Raw genomic sequence first — 22,082 nt, 5'->3', positions numbered from 1 at the left:
CAATGCCATAGTAAAGCTCGAAAACTTTGCTTAAATCCCTGTAGTCCCAGTTACTGTTATTAGCTGAATTCTATGGTCATTACATGAGACAACTTCTTGCCAGTCTTCCACAACCAAACTCGGAGAGGAAGCTGACAGGAAATTGCAACTCCCAGGCTAACAGACAAGTAAGTGACTATTACCAAGTGGGTTAGAAGTACTTCGGGCTGTGGGGAAGAATGAGAAGTGCTGAATAGTCAGGGAAGGTGCATGTGAGGTTTCAACACACTAGGGGGCATGGGAGGAACATGTAGGTTGGAAAGAGTGAATGGGAGTCGGAGGTGGGTTTCAGCAGGTTCTGACCAGTTCTAGAAAACCAGTAGCAGAAATTTTGAGTAGTTCAGAGAAACAGTAACTACCACTTCTGACTGGCCCTGCCCTCATCTGTTGTTTGCCTCCTGAGTCCCAGCTGATTGGGAGGAAATGGAGATTTTACAATATCCTCCCCCTGCCAAGCCACGCGCACCACAACATGCCCACAGAACCGGTAGTAAAAATGTTTGAATCCCACCACTAATGGGAGTGGACAAGTGGCAAACACATCATGAGCTCAGAGGTTCTGGGAGAAGTGTACGATGGAGAAGACTTACCCCAACCGCTTTGTGGCCATGTGTCAGAATCAGAGAACTAAGAAAGACATTTTAGGAAGATATTGCACAATAATTTGTCAAGAATGGTATAAGATCTTTTATTTGAGCAGGGAATTGGCCTAGAAGACCTTCAGGGTCCCTTCCAACTCTATTGTTCTGATGAATCACACAAAACAGTTAGTTTATAGCTATTCACCCATAGACAGGAATCATGCCAGATGAGAGCATAACTATCAGATAAATCATACAAAGATTTAGGGAGGATCCCACCTGGGCCTCTTTCTACATACCAAGGGTTTGTGGCTGATTTGCCACTTAGTTGCTTGCAAAAGACCCCCTCTCTTCTGCAATCCAGCACCACATTTCACCACATGAAACTTCAAAGGTCAATCATAATCACCATAAATTCAACAAAATAATAACATGAGCAATTTCCTTGCAGTGAGTATCAGTGGAACAGCTTGCCTCCAGAAGTTGTAGGTGCTTCATCACTGGAGATTTTAAAGACTTGATAGGACAGTAATTTGTCCTACATGGTTTATGGCAATGATGGCAAACCTTTTTTTATTCACATGCCAAAAGGGATGTGGGAACAGGTGGCCAAGAGTTTCATCTTTTGGATTTGCTGTTCTTCTTCGGCTTCAAATTCTAAGAACATGAAAAAACAAGCAAGAGCTTCTGCATCAGGTGTGGCTGGGAAATGGCGTCTTGCCAAAGCCTTGTAGCATTGCCAACAGGGGTCCTTTCGAGCGGACAGATCCTTCCAAGCTGACAGGAATAGATCCTACCAAGGCTGCCGCCCCTTTAGAGGAGGCAACAGAGGCTTCAGGAAGGCGAAGTGACTCCGAGTTCAGCAACTGTTTGGGCGGAAGACTGACGTCCTTCCATGCCGCATGGGAGGCTACGTCCTCAGGCTCCTGGGCGGTATCCACAGTTGCCCAAGGCTTGAGGATACAGTGCGTTTGGCCACACCTCTTCCCTCTCCCCATACATGCACACACCCCATGCTGCCCCTGCATGGGCGCACATCTCCCCCTCCCATTCCCATGCATGTGCACAAGCCTCACTGAGTTCCGGTTTGCCCATTGTGCTGTTTTTTGCACTCCGGGGTGTTCAGGGAGGCTTCTTGAAGCCCCAGAGTGCAAAAACCAGCCCAACAGGCAAACCAAAAGTTCGGGAAATTCACTTTCGGTTTGGCTGTTGTGCTGTTTTTTGTACTTTGGAGGGTTCAGGTAATCTTCCTGAAGCCCTGGAGTGCAAAAATAGCACAGCAGGCAAACCAGAAATGCCTTTTCCAAACTTCCGGCTTGTCCATTGGGTGGTTTGTTTTGCACTCTGGGGCTTAAGGGAAGCTTCCCTGAAGTGTCCGGAGGGCAAGACAGCCTTTCCCAAGGCCAAAAATCAGCTGGACAGTGTGCATGCGTGCGCTGTAGCTGACATAGGCCAACGTCTCACATGCCCTCCGATATGGCTCCACATGCCACCTGTAGCATGCATGCCATAGGTTCGCCATCACAGGTATAGAGGGAGGTTAGACTAGAAGACCTCCAAGATCCCTTCCGGTTCTGTTATTATGCTATAACTTTGGTCAGTCACTGAACAAATGGTTGTAAGTCAAGGATTACCTGCATTCGTTTTCTTATTGTTTCCAGTAGTCCGTTGAAAATCCATATTCATTGAACATGCCCAGTTCTCATTGGATTAGGAATTTTTTGTTTCATTTTTTTTATTGCTGTTTCTTTGCTTTGTTTTGTTATTTTTGCAAACCTCAAGATTGCTTCAAACCTTCTGGAATCTCCTGTTGCCACTTTGTAAACCTAAAAAATATAATTTCAGAAAGTGGGTTTGTGATTGGCATATAGAATTAAAGTGTTGATGGCCAAATTCACACAACCTTCTTGCTCAGGTATGAGGATAGGACACTGACTCTTTCCAGAAGGAAGTTCTTCATGTCATAGATTAAAATCATCCTATATGCCCTGAGAAAGGCTTTAAGTCCTCTGCTCAGGATGTGTGTTTTCCCTTTTAACCTTTCTTCAGACATCATCTCTTAACCGTACTGATGCATATTGGTGAAACTGTCTGAAATAACATGTTTTATGTTGACAAATATGTTGCTTCAGGTTTTGTGTAGGACTTCCCCCTTCATCTTATTCCTGACCCATTCTCAATCCCTTAGTCCTTTTGGCTATAATTTAATCTGGAACACCAACCTATATTGATAGATTTTTGGATGAGTGGATTTAGAAAGTGTCAAATCTTTGCTAAGGACTACATGTTTCAGGACAACACCAGATGGCAGCCAAGGGATCTAAAAAAAAAAAATTCCCAGTGTTTGGTTGTCACTTATTGGTCAGTAGGTCAAATAGGTTACTTAAAGTTTTGAGATTTATTTTTTAAAGTTCAGAGTTTATCAGCAAGAAAAAATAGAAAATAATAATAATCAGAACATGGTATGTGCTAATTGGAGAAATTATTTATTCTAACAGGAAAAAAATATAGGTAGGATTTAATTGTGGAGTCCTTAGTGCTCTCTGACATAAAACATTATTTCTCATTTTATTACATCACTTTGTTACATCACTAGATAACGTCATCAATGCTAATAATGTTTCCTGGTCTGGTAATAAAAAGTCTACAAGCAAATAACCAAGCTCAGAAAACACCAGAAATTCCACAGAAATGAATTGCTCCAGGATTGGAATAGTACATGAGATATTTCAATAACATGATAAAAAAATAAATTATATTAAATTGTGAATTCATTTCAGTTGAAGTTATAATTTTCAGGGCCAATTCAATTCAATTTTATATACATTTTTCCTAGATTTTGCCTATACAGTGGAACCCCGACATAAGAGCTGCTCTACTTAAGAGCAACTCGAGATAAGAGCTGGGAGGGGAGAGATATTTTTGTTCTACTTACAAGCCCAAATTCGAGATACAAGCGCCAAGGAGCTGTCTCCTGAAGCCAAACGCTAACTTCCGCGTTCGGCTTCAGGAGACAGCTGCGAAGCGGCGCGCATGTTTTAAAAGGTTGCAGCCGGCCTGGGGGGCTCGGGGGGGTGCTTGCAGCTTTCTTTCTTGCTCTTTTTCTTTCTCTCTTTTACCTTCCCTTCCTCTATTTCTTCTTTTCTTTCTCCTTCCCACCTTCTTCCCTCCCTCCCTCCCTTCACTCATTCCTCTCTTACTCTCCCCTTTCATAAGTTTCCTTGCTTCCTTCCTCTGTTTCTGTCCCTTCCCTCTTTCCTTCCTTCCTTCCCACCCTCCGTCCATTCATTCACCCATTCCTCTCTTGATCGCTTAAAGCCGGTCCCTGGTGCAAAAAGGGTTGGGGACCTCTGTCCTACAGGATTGGGTGGCAGAGAAGTTGAACATATGTAAATTTAAAAGTTTAAGAAAGTTTACAAGTTAAGTGAAAGAAACTTCATTATTCATTTATATGTACATGTACATTTCTTCATTAAAAACATGTCTTTCTGCATAATTTAGACTAACTTTGTGAGTTTTTTGAGGGCTGGAACCAATTAAAATTATTTACATTAATTCCTATGGGGAAAAGTCGTTCGAGATAAGAGCTGCTCGACTTAAGAGCCCAGGTCCGGAACGAATTAAACTCGTATCTCGAGGTACCACTGTACTGTATTATTAAATTAAATTATTAAATATATTGTTTCCCAAGGTCCATTTATATTTACTTACTTACTCAAACAATAGGATAGTCTTACATTCTGCATGTAAGACTCAAAGTGTATTTCATTCACAGTAGGACTGTGAATATAGAAATGTGAATGTTACTTGTCAGGTAGGTAACAGAGAGCACAAGAAATCTTTAACAGGATAAGAAGGTTTACTATATGTAGTACCAGAGCTGAAGGGAGACTTGCAAATGCTGACAACAAAATTGTGCAGTTAAGTGAGCTCAAAAAAAGTTACTGCAATATGAAGTCAACATGTATCTAGAACTTGGAATTTAGACCGTATGTGTCAAAGCAAAATGAAAGATGGTTTTATTAGTTTTCATTGCACAAATATGGTTTAGTTTTCATGGTTACAGTTTTTTAATTTCTTACACAATGGAACAAAAAGAATCCTGTCAATAGCATGCAAAGTTGTAATCCTTGAAATCCTCTCTGGAGATTTTCCTCATAGTTAAAATTGAGTTTATAGTAGTTTAAAGAATGAGTATTTGTCTCTTTTTCTGAATGTGTATTTTATTTCCATCCTAATCACCCCCTGCTACTTCTCCAATCTCTCTACTGCCATTTAACATTGCAGGCAGCAAGGTTTTGTGGAGGTGGCTGACAAAGCAACTGTTTTTGTAGTCAGCAAGCTATTACATTCCTAGCAGAATTAAATATATTTTTGGAAGAAATGAAGTAAAGTTAGAATGCTTTAAGAATGCTTCTTAGCTAATTTACAAATCTCACCTTACTTGTTATCTGCTCTTCAGTGGGTCATTGATCTTGAACTGAGGTACTGTTCGGATGAATTAGTCATTTAGGAAGGTTCTATTTTGGTAGGTCTTCCCTAGAAAATCATTAAGCCCTGCAGTTGGGATGCCAGGGGTGAAATGTCATTCTCAGATTAACTGCAATAAGATACTACATAATTCTAATGTGATCATTCATCAAATGCAAGAAAAATGTTTAACAATTGTCTATTGTTAAACATAATCATTGCTTGTTATATATTAATTTTACTTACACCTTGAAAGTGGTTATATTTTGAAAAGAATTTAAGTGATGGTAAAATTATACATTTGATGCTTTGTTGTCCTTTCTTTCAGTTTAGTTTCATAATACGGCTTTGTGTAATTTATATTGTATTATTAAAAATTATTTTAGAGATAGTTTGGGGTAGTATTATGGCCAATTTGATTGGTAAACTTCCTTGTTTCAGATTTTTTTATGAACACATCCTCCTTATCACAAAAGTGAATTTACCTTTTCTAACAACAAGATTTCTTGTTGGAAGAAGGAATTAATTACCATTATATTTATATTGCCATATAACTATAACTTCAACTAAGTAGGGCTTCAGAGTTAAATTGACACAATAAAATGCTTACAGACACTTAGCTAAATGTTCCACAGTGTGCCTTATATCAATAATCAGTAATATAGTTTAGTATTCCTGCCTGCATTGTCTGTAAAAATTATAAATCCTCCTTTGACTTCCTAAGCATACTATTAATCACTTAGGAAATATGCATTACTGAATGATTAACATATCTAAATGATAACAGATATGCTTATCAAATAGATGGTGAGATTAAGATGTAATTACCAAAAAGCCCTGTTAACTCATGGATTTTTTTGAGTAGTTATTTCCTAATAGCAGTGTTTATTTAGTCAGCAGACTTTAATTATCAGTGATAATTTTAGTATAAGAAAATAATATAATTAAGAAGTTTTATATATCAGCCATGGATATCTCACTTGCCTGATATTCAGTTACTAATTACCTGATACTAGTTCATGTTCATAATAATAATAATAATAATAATAATAATAATAATAATAATAATAATAATAATTTATTAGTTTTGTATGCCACCCCTCTCCGAGGACTCAGAGGAACATTACTAGTTCTTAGTAATGGATAGGCTTTGCCATATAGAATGACATAATCTACTAATGCTCATACTGCTAGAGAGAACAAGCTATTTTGCCCACAACTTCTAATTTGTTCTTTCAGCCCATCTCTAGTGAACTATCAAAAATTAATTCAGTTAATCAGTTCTTCTCTGGGAATAGCTTTGATTGTATATCAGGAGGGGGGACATGAACATTTGCATTGAACAAGTATAATTGCTTTGGCTAGCCAATAAGCTTTGGAAATAGCAGTGCCATGTTAGAAATAGTTTTTCAATCTGCCCATGTTAGTATATCAAAGAGAGCAGGTATTTAGTAAGTGTATTCTGCCCAAAAGCAGTAATTCTATTGGTATCAATAAATTTGAAGAAATATGGTTTCTAATCAAAGAGTATGTTAGCAGTAATATAATTTGGGAGGGGGGGAAGAGACAGAAGGAGATATATATTTTTAAGATTAGCTTTTCTATAGGCGATTTAGCTCCCAAACTGATATTTTCTAATTACTTAAGTATTGCAGAAGTATACTAGAGTCCAGATATCAAAATTCCCATTGACTTGGCTTTCTTTGGCCATGTTAGCAATGGCCAAACAAACAATGTTTGTTTGTTTGTTTGTTTGTTTGTTTGTTTGTTTGGTTGTTTGCTGGATTTATATGCCCCCCCACTCCGCTGACTCAGGGTGGCTGATATGGCCCATTACTAATTTCAGTTATGTGCTGCTAGCACAATATTGGTGATGCCCAATGAGTTGTTTGATAGTGGCAGTAATGTTTACAGTCTTTCTAGCTTCTGCAGAGGAGGCTGGAGCTTTCTTTCCTACCATTTTACACATACACACAAATATAAAGATGCAGAGAGGGGAGAGAGAGAAAGAGCAAAAGAATAAAATTGACTACGCATTCAAGATTGTATCCGCCATTTGCATTTCTGTCCCCCTTTTCTCTGTATTGCTGCAGATCAGAAAGTGTAAAAACAAGAACAGTTTTAATGACAGAATTCTAGAAAGATTCCATTTTGTAATAAAATAAGGCCTAATCAGAAGTAAAATCATATTCTTTGCATGATTATTTAATTCTAGCTCAATTAGCCAGAAGAAGCTATCCACAGAACATGCTGATCCTGCCTCAAAAACACATTTAACTGGGTAATGTAAATAGGACCTTCATATTCATGGGAAGAAGGCAGGGGTCATAATGTTACAATGAAGAAACAGGATTGAAGAGAAAGCCAAAAGCTTGTACAGAAAGAAGGACAACAAAATTATACTAGAGCACATAAGACCTTCTGCCAAACTTTTAATTTCCTACTCCATATCTCACATCTCTGTAGTGGATACTTTTCCTTCCAGACATCTCCCAGCTCCCCTTCTCTTCTCTGTGAGCTATGAAATTGTTATGAATGGAGGACTTATACCACAATGCCTGATGCTGGAGGGCATATAATGAGACACAGACTTACAAACAAAACAAATATTATTTCCTTTGATCTATTGTTTAAAGTTGAAAGCTAAAAGGGGGAAGCTACTTGGCTTCTCTTTCCCTTATTCTGAGCCTTCTTATAAGCACACTGACTAATAATTCAACAATGTTACATGGTTATGATTAAGATTCTCATGTTTTGTTATGTTTCCTAATTAAACAAAATTTATATTTGCTACCTGGTACATTGTGCAAAGTCATGAGAATAAGGAACTGTCAGTAGAGTTCAAGCTGGACTTAGTTGAAACTATACCATGCATTATGGGTGTGGGTACACAGACACATGCCATTGCGCTCACACACACCCTTTTGGCACCCGAGCCAAAAAAGGTTCGCCATCACTTCTCTATAGCCATGATGGCAAACCTATGGCACGCATGCCACTGGTGGCAAATGTAGCCATTTCAGTGGGCATGGAGCTCAGTTCCATTGTTTATTTATTTATTTATTTTGTCCAAAACACAATACATATTGAAGAGGATAGACATGAAGTATTATATATAAAGAAAAGATATAAAAGTAGAGGAGAAGATATATGAAAGGAAGAAAAGATATATGAGATAAGGTGAGACAATTGGGCAGGGCACGAAAGGCAGGCTAGTGCACTTATGTACGCCCCTTACTGACCTCTTAGGAACCTGGAGAGGTCAATCGTGGATAGTCTAAGGGAGAAATGTTGGGGGTTAGGGGTTGACACTACTGAGTCCGGTAATGAGTTCCACACTTCGACAACTCGATTGCTAAAGTCATATATTTACAGTCAAGCTTGGAGCGATTAATATTAAGTTTGAATTTGTTGCGTGCTCTTGTGTTGCTGCAGTTGAAGCTGAAGTAGTTATTGACAGGCAGGAGGTTGCAGCATATGATTTTGTGGGCAATACTTAGATCGTGTTTTAGGCGTCGTAGTTCTAAGCTTTCTAGACCTAGGATTGATAGTCTGCTTTCGTAGGGCATTCTGTTTCGAGTGGAGGAGTGAAGGGCTCTTCTGGTGAAGTATCTTTGGACATTTTCTAGGGTGTTGATGTCCGAGATGTGGTATGGGTTCCAGACAGATGAACTGTATTCAAGGATTGGTCTGGCAAAAGTTTTGTAGGCTCTGGTGCATGCACGCACCAGCCAGATGATTTTCAGGCCTTCAACCTCCCACTGAGAGTCAGGAAACAGCATGTTTTCAGCCTCTGGAGGAGGTGGGGAAGGTCATTTTCTCCCTCCTCAGGTCCTAGAAAGGCTCTGAAGCCTGGAGAATACAAAATATGGGCAGGCCATCACGTATTGGAAGTGGGGAGGGGGTACGTGTGCATGCCTGGGGGGGCACATGGAATCATGGATGTGGGTCACAGGCGCGTCCCCCCTTTTGACACAAGAACCAAAAAAGGGTCACCATTACTGCTCTATAGAGAGGGGATGAGGCTGACCATACAAGTGCTACAAAAATACTGAGAAAGAAAACCAAAACCACTGTGACATCTATTCAAGAGAACTAGAAGCTGCAACTCTTTGCAGCAGCTAGTGTGCCTTGTACTATGAAGCCTCCACCTGTTTTCAAGAAATGCATCACCAAAAACTGATAGAAGAACCTGATCAGTATCACAGAATGACACTTATAGTGACTACAATGTTCTGTGTCCCCAAGTTGTGACTGGGAATACAAAGTCCTCTCCTTGTACAGAGATGAACTACACTGTGAGATATTTTCTTCAAACTTAAAGGACTACTACATACATGTTCCTGGCACAATCTAAATGCTTTGTTAAATTTCATCAGTACTGTGCATTTTGCTTTTGAGATCCCTTGATCTGAAATATATCAGTAGAACTCTTTGCAAGATATGATATATTGTCACCTCAGTGTTGTTATTGTTATCATCCCTTGGGTGATTTCTGATCTGACCTCTGAATATTGAAACACAACTTATTCAGAGAATGACCCTCCTGGTTCTTCAGTTTCTTTCTAAGGGTCTTTCTCACAAGTGCATTAATGTGCATTTTCTAGCCAATAAATAGCTAACAGTTGTGTTGACAATGAGTAACCATGACTGATAGCACTGGTTATTTCCAACGGTGTCAAGCAGGCATGAAGCATGGCTAGCCACTGTAGAAGCACCAACCAAAATATATACTTGAAATATTTGAACACTACACCCATGGCTGAAAACAGTCTTTCAAAACATTTTTCCCCATAAAGCTCTATACTTTGGTAATGTAATGGTTGTACAGTGATCCCTCAAGTATCGCGAGGGTTACGTTCCAAGACCCCTCGCGATACTCGATTTTTCGCAATGTAGTGGTGCGGAAGTAAAAACACCATCTGCGCATGCGCACCCTTTTTTTCCATGGCCGCGCATGCGCAGATGGTGGAGTTTGCGTGGGCGGCGGGGGAAGACCCAGGGAAGGTTCCTTCGTCCGCCTAGCAGCTGATCTGCTCAGCAGCGTAGCACCAGCGAAGAGCCGAAGATCCGGGTTTCCCCGCTGCCCACGGAAAGGGGAAACCCGGATCTTCGGCTCCTCGCTAGTCCCCAATTCCGCCAACATCAGGCTCTCCACACGCCCTTTCGCCGTAACACGAGAGCCTTCCGAAAACTCTTTCCGAGCGCCTCAGAGCAGCACCCCCACCCCTCTTTGATTCCCTCAACCCGCCCGGCCCCTCGCTCCCCTTTTCCACACTCCAACCGAGAGAGGAGTCCGCGCTGCTCCGGCTGCCGTGTCTCCTTCTCCCTCCTCCTCCTCTTCTTCCCGCTCTTCCATCCTCCGCCGCCGAGGTCGCCAGGAAGGGAGAAGAAGAGTCAATGAACGGCGCCAGCCGCCGCCTCGCCCAACGCAAAGCACGAGAGCCCAGACCCGGAGGCAACCCGCTTGCTGTCCGCAGCGCTTCGAGTTTCTCCTCCCGGAGGCGCGCTCGCTGCAGTGGGGGAAGACCCAGGGAAGGTTCCTTCGTCCGCTGCCCATGGAAAGGGGAAACCCGGATGTTCGGCTGCAGCGAGCGCCGAGCGCGCCTCCGGGAGGAGAAACTCAAAGCGCCGCGGACAGCGAGCGGGTTGCCTCCAGGTCTGGGCTCTCGCGCTTTGCGTTGGGCGAGGCGGCGGCTGGCGCTGTTCATTGACTCTTCTTCTCCCTTCCTGGCGCTCGCTGTCTGCGGCGCTTCGAGTTTCTCCTCCCGGATCTTTGGCTGCAGCGAGCGCCGAGCGCGTCTCCGGGAGGAGAAACTCGAAGCGCCGCGGACAGCGAGCGCCAGGAAGGGATAAGAAGAGTCAATGAACGGCGCCAGCCGCCGCCTCGCCCAACGCAAAGCGCGAGAGCCCAGACCTGGAGGCAACCCGCTCGCTGTCCGCAGCGCTTCGAGTATCTCCTCCTGGAGGCGCACTCGGTGCTCGCTGCAGCCGAAGATCCGGGTTTCCCCTTTCCGTGGGCAGCGGACGAAGGAACCTTCCCTGGGTCTTCCCCTGCTGCAGCGAGCGCCGAGCGCGCCTCCGGGAGGAGAAACTCGAAGCGCCGCGGACAGCGAGCGGGTTGCCTCCGGGTCTGGGCTCTCACGCTTTGCGTTGGGCGAGGCGGCGGCTGGCGCCGTTCATTGACTCTTCTTCTCCCTTCCTGGCGACCTCGGCGGCGGAGGATGGAAGAGCGGGGAAGAAGAGGAGGAGGAGGGAGAAGGAGACACGGCAGCCGGAGCAGCGCGGACTCCTCTCTCGGTTGGAGTGTGGAAAAGGGGAGCGAGGGGCCGGGCGGGTTGAGGGAATCAAAGAGGGGTGGGAGTGCTACTCTGAGGCGCTCGGAAAGAGTTTTCGGAAGGCTCTCGTGTTACGGCGAAAGGGCGTGTGGAGAGCCTGATGTTGGCGGAATTGGGGACCAGCGAGGAGCCGAAGATCCGGGTGGGGAAAACCGGATCTTCGGCTCCTCGGTGGTGCTGCGCTGCCGAGCAGATCAGCTGCTAGGCGGCCGCTCGAGAGCAAGAGGGGGAGAGATAGAGAAAGAGAGAGAAGGAAAGAAAGAGATGAGAGAGGGAGGAAGAGAGTGTGAGAGAGGAAGAAGCAAGATAGAGAAAGAGAGAGAGAAAGAAAGATGAGAAAGGAAGGAAGAGAAATGAGAAAATGATTGAAGCAGAGAATGACAGGAAAGAAAGAGAAAGAGACAGAGAAGTGACTCTTGGTGATGACGTATGATGTCATCGGGTGGAAAAATCGCAATATAGCGTTTCTCGAAGAACGAGATTGCAAAACTCGAGGGATCACTGTATGGGAGCAATCTTCCCTAAGGTCCTTGTTATGCCTGCCAGTCGCATCTACTAAGTCTTTGTGCAAACTATCTTTGTCTTCGATAAGACAGGTGTGTAGTCCTGCTTCTCAAAACTATTTTGATGCTTAATGGTCTGAAATATAAAAGCACCCTTTTCAGCAGTAACAGCATCCTTTGATCTGCTGTTGGGTTTTACAAAATAATCTGTCAATTTTCTTGATGAACTCTCTTCAAACTTGCTTTCTTGTGCTTTTCTGAGTCCAAATAAAACTGTAAATCAATAAACCCTTTCTTTGCTCTAGAGACCTACATACCAGCTTTGCCTCCCAGATGGTTGGTTTCTCGGGGTTCTCAACCCTTTCAAAAACACAGGGATTTGATCTACAATCCTGAAGGACTATTTGTAATTTTGTTTTAGCATTGTTTGGGGGCAACAACAAAACAGTGGAGCAATGGAGCTAAAGCAAAGTATCAGGAACAGGTTTTTTATGTATATAAATCTAGTATTTCTTTAATAAAACACTGTATTTTGGTATAATATGATAGATTTATCAGATAGAATCTCCTAGTCCAGTGATGGTGAATTTATGGCATGCGTGCCACAGGTGGCACATGGAGCCATATCTGAGGGCACGTGAGGGGTTGCCCTATGTCAGTTCCAGTATGCATGCGTACGCTGGTCAGCTGGTTTTCGTCTTTCTTTTCGGCTGTTTTTGCTCTCCCCCCAGCAAAAATAGCCCAACACGCCAACTTCCTTTTTGCTATCATAGGTCTTCTTCAACTTTGGACAGTTGCAGCCAGGCCTCTCCCATTTCAGCCCATTTCTTCTGCAACTTGGAATCAATCCAAAGCTCATCAGCTGCAGAGGCATTTTCCTAAAGGCCTTTCCTGAAGGCCTCTGCAGCCGATAACAGAGCTCCAGATCGACCCAGAGCTCTGTTATTGGCTACACAGGCCTTCAGGAAAGCATTGCCTGCTATAATGGGCCAAAGTGTGCAAGGCCTGGTTACAACTATCTGAAAGTAAGTAGTAGGGCAGTTCCAGTTCCTTTTGTTTCTGAAACTTCCAGCTGGTCTGTTGGGCCATTTTTCACCATCCCCAGGCTTCATGAGGCTTTCCTGAACCCTGAGGAGAGTGAAAAACAGCCCAACAGATCACTGCAAGTCAGGAGGCTTCAGTGAGGCTTGTGCACATGCCTGGCGGGGGGGCAGCATGCATGGTTGTCTGCATGAGCAGGGCATTGCATTATGGGTGTGGGCACACATATACACGGTATTATTCATGGGCTCGCCCTTTTGGCACCCGAGCTAAAAAAGGTTCATCATCGTCCCAGTCTCTCACAAAGCACTACCAAGCAAATCAGCCAGGGTTTTTTTTCTTATAAAAATGAGATCTCTGCAACCATCTGTGGGTCAGATTGAACTGAGAAATCTTCCAGTCCTTAAATTCTATATACAAATACCCCCTTCCTGATTTCAAATAAAGCCATTACAGATAGTCCTCAACTTACAACCACAATTGAGCCCAACATTTCTATTGTTAAGTCAGATGTTGCTTGCAGACTAGCAGTGCCTCTCTTGATAAGTGTGTGAGCCATTCCCTCTCTTCTGTCTCTCACCAGCCAGCAGGCAGAACAGGAGAACTCTTTCTCCTAGAACAGATGGTTGTTAAACCAAGGGTAATTTAGGCATACCCTGGAGGTACTGGAGCAATTTGTAATGGTTTTTTATAAGTCAAGGATCCAGTTTGCTGTTGCTGCTAAAAAGTGCTTATATAAGACAACGGCATCGGGGGGGGGGGGGGGGGGGGGTTGTGAGGATACAAGTAGTCCTTGACTGACAACAGCTCCTTTAGTGACTGTTCTGTCTGGGTTCCCCCAGACCTCAACACCAACTGGAAAAAACAGCCAGACACTCTGGTAAAAGCCAAAAGTATTTTATAGCTGGAAAAAATAAGCACAGAGGAAAACCTGTTCTTCCCAACAGACAGGCTATAATACGTTACAGCAGGGTCCTGATGTCCAGACAATACAGCAAGCTTCTTGCTGCCCCCCCCCCCCAAGGTTTCAATAGTCAAAGGCACAAACCAGGATTCCAAGACGCCAAAGTTCACAGCCAGGTCCCACGACTCTCAAAGATAAAACTCCACAAGCCAGGAAGGGTGGGTCTGCCTTTTAGCCTTTCCCAAGAGCACCACACCCAAACCCAGCTGTTGCCTCGTTAATGCTGAAAGTACTTAGCCAATTGATTTCTTCTCTGAGTAGCTCTTCTTTGTCGCAGATCAATTATGGCTTGTGCATTTTCCTCTAAGGAATCCAGGCTTCTTGCTGGGGAGAGCTCCCCCTGGTGGGACTCTGGCTGTCCTCCCTCTTCTTCAGCCTGGGATTCCTCCTCCTCGTCTGTCTGCACCTCCTGTTCCTCAGCCTCTCCCTCTGAGCTGGAAACCGACAGAAGGTCAGCCGTTCCCTGAGGGGCCTCAGACGGAACCACAACAGTGACCGTTCAAAGTGACAAGGGCATTGAAAAAAGTGGCTTTTCAACTGCATTGATTCATTTAACAACTGTGGCAAGAAAAGTCATAAAATGGGGCAGAACTCACAGTCTGAATTTACAATAAAAATGTTGGACTCAATTGTAGTCATGTTAAGGATTGTAATTACTTTGTTTGAGACCAGAAAAGGGGATACGGTATTTGTGTCCCAACAACTTAAGGACAGGAAGATCTTTCAGTTTCATCTGACCAGCAAACTGTGAGTGGCACCTCAAAGTGAATCTGGGACATTTGAGGGTAGATTTTTTTTCCTTGGGTGCACAGAGCATAAACAGATGGATTTTATCATGATTTTACTTTTACACATTTATATCCTGTTTTTCTAGATTTCTAAATATTAGTGATCATATTCATGTTTCCCAACCACAAAATTGCAGAATTATGGTGACAGGAATTTGGTCAGCTGTAGGAAAGAGAATATTTTTTCTGTCTTTAATAGATTATCTGATTTATTGATGGAAAAATAATTGTGAACTGCTTGTGCTTTTTAAAAACAAATATTTGATTAATATGTACTTTCATTGGAAAAATTCCTGAATCTTCGTTCATATAGTGCAGGTCATTAAATGATGCTATTGAGATTTATAGGAATAGCAAGGTAGCCTTAAATAAAATTATGAAGCAAAATGTAGTAGATTCATGTATTTTGGAATGTTTGCAGAATCAAAGATAAATTTGTTTATCTCTTCACTTATCTCTTCACTGCAGCATAGACATCAATGTGACACCATCATACACGCATCTATTCATATATACTTCCCATTTCTTTAAGCCAGTGCTTCTCAATTATTTTCTCTTACACATACACACACACCAGTAAGAAGTAAACATTTTGCACGTTCCCAACTCTAGACTGGGACAATGGTTTGCAATATTCAGCATGTTTTCACTGAAAAATCTCAAGCGGCTTATCAGCGTGACTGGGGTGTAATGTGTTTAAGTGACGCCTTAATGCAGTGTTTCCCAACCGGTGTGCCACGGCACACTAGTGTGCCGCGAGACACGGCTAGGTGTGCCGCGAAGCTCCAGCTGGGAGCTTTCTTTCTTTGGGGCCCAGCAGGAGAGTGTTGAAAACCGCGGCATCGAGCAGGAGCCGGGGGACAGCTGTGAGTGGGAGCCCCAGGACAGAAGTACCGGCAGCGCCCTGCCCAGCTGGAGCTTCCCTGGCGTCGGCGGCAAGTGTCCTTTGTGGCCCGGCGGGAGGGCACTGGCGGTAGGAGCGGGGTGGTGGTGGATGCAGCAGCCGCAGGCAGTCGCGGGGAGATGGCGGCGGTGAGAGGGAGCTCCAGGCGGCGGCGAGAGGGAGCACTCTCTCTCTCTCAGCTGACTGCAAGTGGGAGCCCTGACGGTGGTGGTTGGACGTGCTGCTGGACGTCGTACATGCTGGCGCTGCGGGCCTGGCATATACGGTGTACAGCAGCACATCCAGCTGCCGCCGTCAGGGCTCCCGCTTGCAGTCAGCTGAGAGAGAGAAAGAAAGAAAGAAAGAGAGACATATAAGAGAGGCAGAGAGAGAGAGAAAGAGAGACATAGCAAGAGAGGCAGAGAAAGAGAGACAGAGCAAGAAAGAGAGACAGCAAGAGAGGCAGAGAAAGAGAGATAGAGAAAGAGAGAGAAAGAGAGACATAGCAAGAGAGGTAGAGAGAGAGAAAAAGAGAGACATAGCAAGAGAAAAGAGAGACATAGCAAGAGGCAGAGAGAGAGAGAGAGAGAAAGAAAGTGAGACATAGCAAGAGAGACAGAGAGAGAGAGAGAAAGAGAAAGAAAGAGAGACATAGCAAGAGAGGCAGAGAAAGAGAGAGAAAGAGAAAGAAAGAGAGACATAGCAAGAGAGACAGAGAGAGAGAGAGAAAGAGAGAGAAAGAGAGAGAGCGCAAGAGAGGCAAAGAGAAAGAAAGAGACATATAGCAAGACAGTGAAAGAGAGAGAGAGAGCAAGAGAGAGAGAAAAAAGCAAGAAAGAGATAGCAAAAGAGACACAGAGAGAGAGAGAGAGCAAGGGAGAGAGAAAGACATAGAGGAAGGGAAGGAGGGAGAGAGAAAGAGAGAGAAAAAGAGAGAAAGAAAGAGGGATGGAGAGAGAGAAAGAAGGGAAGGAAGGAAAAGAGAGAAAGAGGGAGAAATAGAATGAAAGGGAGGAAGAGAGAGGGTTTTTTTGTCCAAACTTTTCTTTACCCCCCCCCTTTCAATGTTCCCCAGGATTTTGAAAATATGAATAATGTGCCGCGACTCAAAAAAGGTTGGGAAACACTGCCTTAATGTATTTGGCTTTATACTGTCCGCTGCCAACATTTTTAGACACAATAAACATACCAGTCTTTCCTCGTCTCCCACCATAGTCGTAGTGAAGCCAAGCACTACATACGCTTCATCATATTTCCTCATCTTAGATTTCAGGAGATATATATTTGTCTCACTATCTCCATCTCTCTCCTCCTTTCTTCTCATCCCTGTTAAATATTTTTCCATAGTGTCTCTTAAGGGTTTGTTATCTGCACTTCATATATCCTGCTCTGTGCTTTGTGCTATTGTTCGGTGCAAAAAATCCCTACTTCCTGCGGCCAAAAAAGCATGTTCTTTGGGGTCACATGCCCCCCTGGCATTGCTCCATGTGCCACCTCGGGGAGGCGCCCCACTATTTGAGAAGCACTGCTTTAGGCAGAACTTATTCTGCAGTAAGTAGTTTTAGGAATAGCAGCCTCAAGTAGACATTCGCTGTCAGTTGCTCTAGAGAGGTAGAACAGGACAGACTATGTAGGCAATTACATTTTCATGGTCCTGTGTAGCAAGCGCTGCCAAACTTTTCATGACCTATTTCTGTATTTGTTTTCAGCCTTCAGTGCTCTCAGCTCATTTTTAATTCAAGACCTGAGACATTTTTGCTCATGCGTATTTTATTTGCATTGCATCACGGTTTTCTTGTATTAAAGCCGCCGTTCTTCTGTTTAGTAATGAAACAAAAAGAAATGCATTTTTAAAGTTTTCAGTAGATGTTTGGCACAAAAAGATTGTTTGAATTGAATTTTTGGATGGTTAAGATAAATGCATTAAAATGTTTTAATAACACAGAACTCTGGTGTGTAGAACTGAAAGCTCTAATGGTTCATGAAAGAATGTTTAATAGATGACAAAAAAGCATTGTAAATTTCAATAAAGTGCCCTGCAATTTCAGAATAATAATATTCTGATTTGCATGTTTTAACTTAGATTATGTTGATTACAGTTTGCTAGAAATTCTGTGTAGTGGTGGCCTGCCTGATCTCAAGCTTTTGTATCATTACATCATTGAAACTCCTTCTATAGCAAATGTCAGTGGAAGAAAGATGGTGGTGAAGAGAGGTTCACTTGAGAACATTGTCGTCCTTTTATAGATTTGATGTACAAATACTAATCCTGAACAGATTTATAACATTAATGGTTATTGTATAAGCTGAGAGGAGGGAGCCTTTCAGGGTCTAAATTACATACAAATTGGTTACAGATGTGTGGCATTTATCAACACATTTTCATTCAACTCAAGCATTGATTTTTCTGTCAGTTACAGTAGCATACTATAATTGTTTAAAACATCTCCTTGGACTTTGCTCTTCCATTCTTTTTCAACAATCCCATTGTGCTTTGCTGTGGTATTCATTGCATTGGTAATAATTCATGCGCTCAGTGACTTCCTTCCTGTACTTTTTCCTCCCTTTTCCCTCCACTACACTTCTGCGAAGTTTCTTGGTTTCATAAACCATAGTTTCCAGTTAATTTAAAACTAAGCAAATTTAGCTTAAGAGCACAGTACAGAATGGCATATAACCTAGGACAGTGATGGCGAACGGTGCCACAGCTGGCATGCGGATCCATATCTGCTGGCTCGACATCATTGACCTAGGATATAGGACATGAAACCACAGTTTCCTGGTTTGGATGAATTGGAAACTGGCTTAAGAAATTAGATGTGTAAATAGAAAGAGAAGATTGAAGAGGGATTATTGGATAAGAAATGCTATATATGAATCAAGCCTTAATATAGTTGTGGTAAGGTTTCATTTCTTTACTGCCTACAATCAATTATGTAGGGAACAAGAAAACTCAGCCAGCCACTTACAACATCATTCTGATAGAAAAAGGCCTGCCCTGCCACTATAACATTCTCCTACTGAAGAATGGTGCATAGGCTACTGGGTGGGAGAAGATACTGATGAGATAGCTGAAATATTCCTCTGACAAAGGTGAGTGTTGCCAACAGCGTTTTCCAGAAGTCACATTTTGCAGCAAAAGCATGGAGGCAATGGGGAGACCATCATATACAGCAGCCTGTTTCTCCAGCTGAGCATGGAAGCATGGAGCTTGCCCCTTGTTTTTCCTCACACAACATTGGAGAAAAGGAGGGCTCTCTTGAGACATCATCCCCTTTGGGAACACTAGTAGAAAGGAGGAACAACTCGTGTACACTGTGCTACCTTGTATCATCCTTCCTCTTCCCAGAATGGCTGGACTAGGAAGTTAAACATTCCTTGTTCTCCCTTAAATAACCACAATCACTCATAAGAAGAATCCCTCCATCTATGAGCCAGATCCTGTATGGCGCTAGGCATGCCAAGGAGGAAGAAATAAACTTTCCAATAATTTCCCTCTTACTTTTTTAAATTGTTTTTTTAAAAATATCTGTATTGAATATTTACATTTAAAACAACAGAAACAAAGACAAAAAACATACAAACAAAAACATAACATACAAAAGCATACAATTTTATAATATATAGGTTACTTTGTTATCAGAACTTAAGTAACTAACAATTAACATATGTGGCAGCTATTCTTCTGAACCTACAGCCTATCTATATTTTATTCTATATCGCTTTCTAACTTTATTGTAAACTACGCTTTATAAATTGCATGGTTTATATCTCTTTGTGTTTCTTTTTCTGGGTTACATTGTTTCTCATTACTGGGTGAGTTTAGCAACAGTTTGTCTGCTTACTTAGTTGACCATAGTTAAAAGGATTTATAAGATTACTCTTTGCTTTTATTCGTTTTCTTTTTGAAGTGTATACAATGTTAAAGTTTCAAATATTTTTTTTGGGGGGGGGGGCTTAACCAGTCATACCACCTGTTCCAAGTGTTGTAAAATTCTGTATTGTCTTTTTCCTGGAGTTCCAATGTTAACTTACTCATCTCTGCTACCTCATGTATTTTAATTATCAAATTTAATGTTGAGGTGGGGTTTTTTCCTGTTTCCAATTCTGAGCGTATATCATTCTATCTGCCACTGATGTACGGTTAGGTATCTGTCTTCTTTGATAATGTTGTGCTTGATTAGCCCTAGTAGAAAAAGTTCCAGTCTTAGTGGAATTTTATTTGTCGTAATTTGTTCTAACATGTCCCTAACTTTTCTCCAAAATTTCTTAGCCACTGGGTATGTCCACCATATGTGGAAATATGTTCCTGCTTTTTCTTTGTACTTCCAACATTTCGGTGAGAGCCTAGGGTACATTTTAGCTAATCAGGCCAGCGGAAGATGCCACCTAGAAAACATTTTATATAATTTTTTCCTTGTATGGTTTTGATTGGTTTTTTTAATTGTTGCGTGTGTTGGGAGTCTGGCCTCTGGGCATCATGTGACTTTTGTTGTCAATGACAATTTCATTGTATTGACAATGATAATAAAGTATTTATATATACTATCTACACCTGTGTTAAAAAAACCTGTTTTGTCTCATTATCTATTGAATAAGCAAATATGAAGGATGAAATCTACTAGGGCACAGAAGAATTACTCCATACCGCAAGTAAATATTTCTGGGTGTGCAGTCAGCAATCAAAAACAACACTAACTACACATTTTGTGCTACTTCAAAAGTAAGCTGTCAGGCAGTTCTTCTTAATAGATCTGCCAAATGGCATGATAAAACAGAATTCAGAAACAGAATTCTGATACATTTTATAATAACCATTGTTTTAACATAGTTTGCTCCTGGTTATTGACTATACCACAACCCACTTCTAGTGGGACTTAACAAATATCAAACCTTTTTAGATTAGCCATAAAATCTATTGTTTGTACTGCTGATGTCATTTTTTTCTTACAAGCTAATTTAAGGTGCTTATAATATATGGTTCGTAGTAAGTTCTTGGTAATTTTATCAGTTTTATCTAAATATAGAGTGAGAATTTCTTTTTTAATATGAAACAAGCTGACACATTAGCTCCATGGGTATTTGTCTTCTATTGTTGTAACTGCTGTTACTATTCTAAAAATAATATGTATTCCAATAAACCCTCTGACAGTAACATGGCTTACTATCGTAGTATTTGTATGGAATTAAGATGCTGTTCTGCCAGAGAAACAAATTCTTCACATAACCTCAACCTGCACCATTCATATATCTGGTGAGGATGGAGAAATTCTGTCCATCAAGAGAGAAAACAACCAGGTCCACATGAGAAGAATTCAGTCAGCCCATTTATTTCTCATGCTTGTACATAGGAATTTTCTCAAACTGATGGTTTGCATCTGAGACTTGAAATGACAACCCTCTTTGTGCCCACACGAAGACTCCAAACTAATTGCCTGCTAGACTCCTCCCTGATTCTGCCAGTCTTTCTGCTGTGAACCTTCAGTACCTGATAAACATCTGACTGTATGAAGAATAATTGTTTTTCGAAGACTGTTGTTTTGAGATCCATATTTTTCAACATGGTTAACTTAATCGTGATACAACATAAGATGTGTGTGTGTGTGTGTGTGTGTGTGTGTGTGTGTGTATCAACCTAGTCTTTCTATGTATACAATATTCAAAGCTGATCATTTGTTTGATTCTTTGACATTCTGAAAAAGTCTATGCTATGTGTAGCACATGAACAAAATTGCCCAGGCTCTGAGCATTGCATTACAGAACAGAAAAACAGCTTGTTGTTTCTATTGTTGTCTTGGGTCTTCTGCTTTATATTTATTGATTTTTCTACTGGCATAATCTATTGTGGGCGAGATCATCCAAGGGCATGGGGTGAGGTATCATCAATATGCAGATGATACCCAGTTGTACATCTCCACCCCATGTCCAGTCAACGAAGCAGTGGATGTGACGTGCCGGTGCCGGAAACTTCAGATCGCAGAATGCAGCTGCGAAAGCAATCATGGGCTTCCCTAAGTATGCCCATGTTACACCAACACTCCGCAGTCTGCATTGGTTGCCGATCAGTTTCCGGTCACAATTCAAAGTGTTGGTTATGACCTATAAAGCCCTTCATGGCATCGGACCAGAATATCTCCGGGACCACCTTCTACCGCACGAATCCCAGCAACCAGTTGGGTCCCACAGAGTTGGCCTTCTCCGGGTCCCGTCAACTAAACAATGTCGCTTGGCGGGACCCAGGGAAAGAGCCTTCTCTGTGGCAGCCCCGACCCTCTGGAACCAGCTCCTCCAGAGATCAGAATTGCCCCCACACTCCTCGCCTTTCGTAAGCTCCTTAAAACCCACCTCTGTCGTCAGGCCTGGGGGAATTGAGATATTGCTTTCCCCCCAGGCCTATACAATTTATGCATGGTATGTTTGTGTGTATGTTTGATTTTTAATAAGGGTTTTTTAGTTATTTTAAATATTAGATTTG

At 42.2% G+C, this 22,082-nt stretch overlaps 1 protein-coding gene across 5 annotated transcripts in view; it reads left to right on the top strand.

The window, feature by feature from the left end:
- Window positions 1-22,082, top strand: part of PARD3B (par-3 family cell polarity regulator beta) — a 697,616-nt gene that overhangs the window by 440,925 nt on the left and 234,609 nt on the right. The window lies entirely within an intron of this gene.

This window comes from Erythrolamprus reginae, chromosome 1, assembly GCF_031021105.1.
Source record: "Erythrolamprus reginae isolate rEryReg1 chromosome 1, rEryReg1.hap1, whole genome shotgun sequence".
Lineage (NCBI taxonomy): Eukaryota > Metazoa > Chordata > Lepidosauria > Squamata > Dipsadidae > Erythrolamprus > Erythrolamprus reginae.
This window is presented reverse-complemented; position numbering and strand designations above follow the sequence as displayed.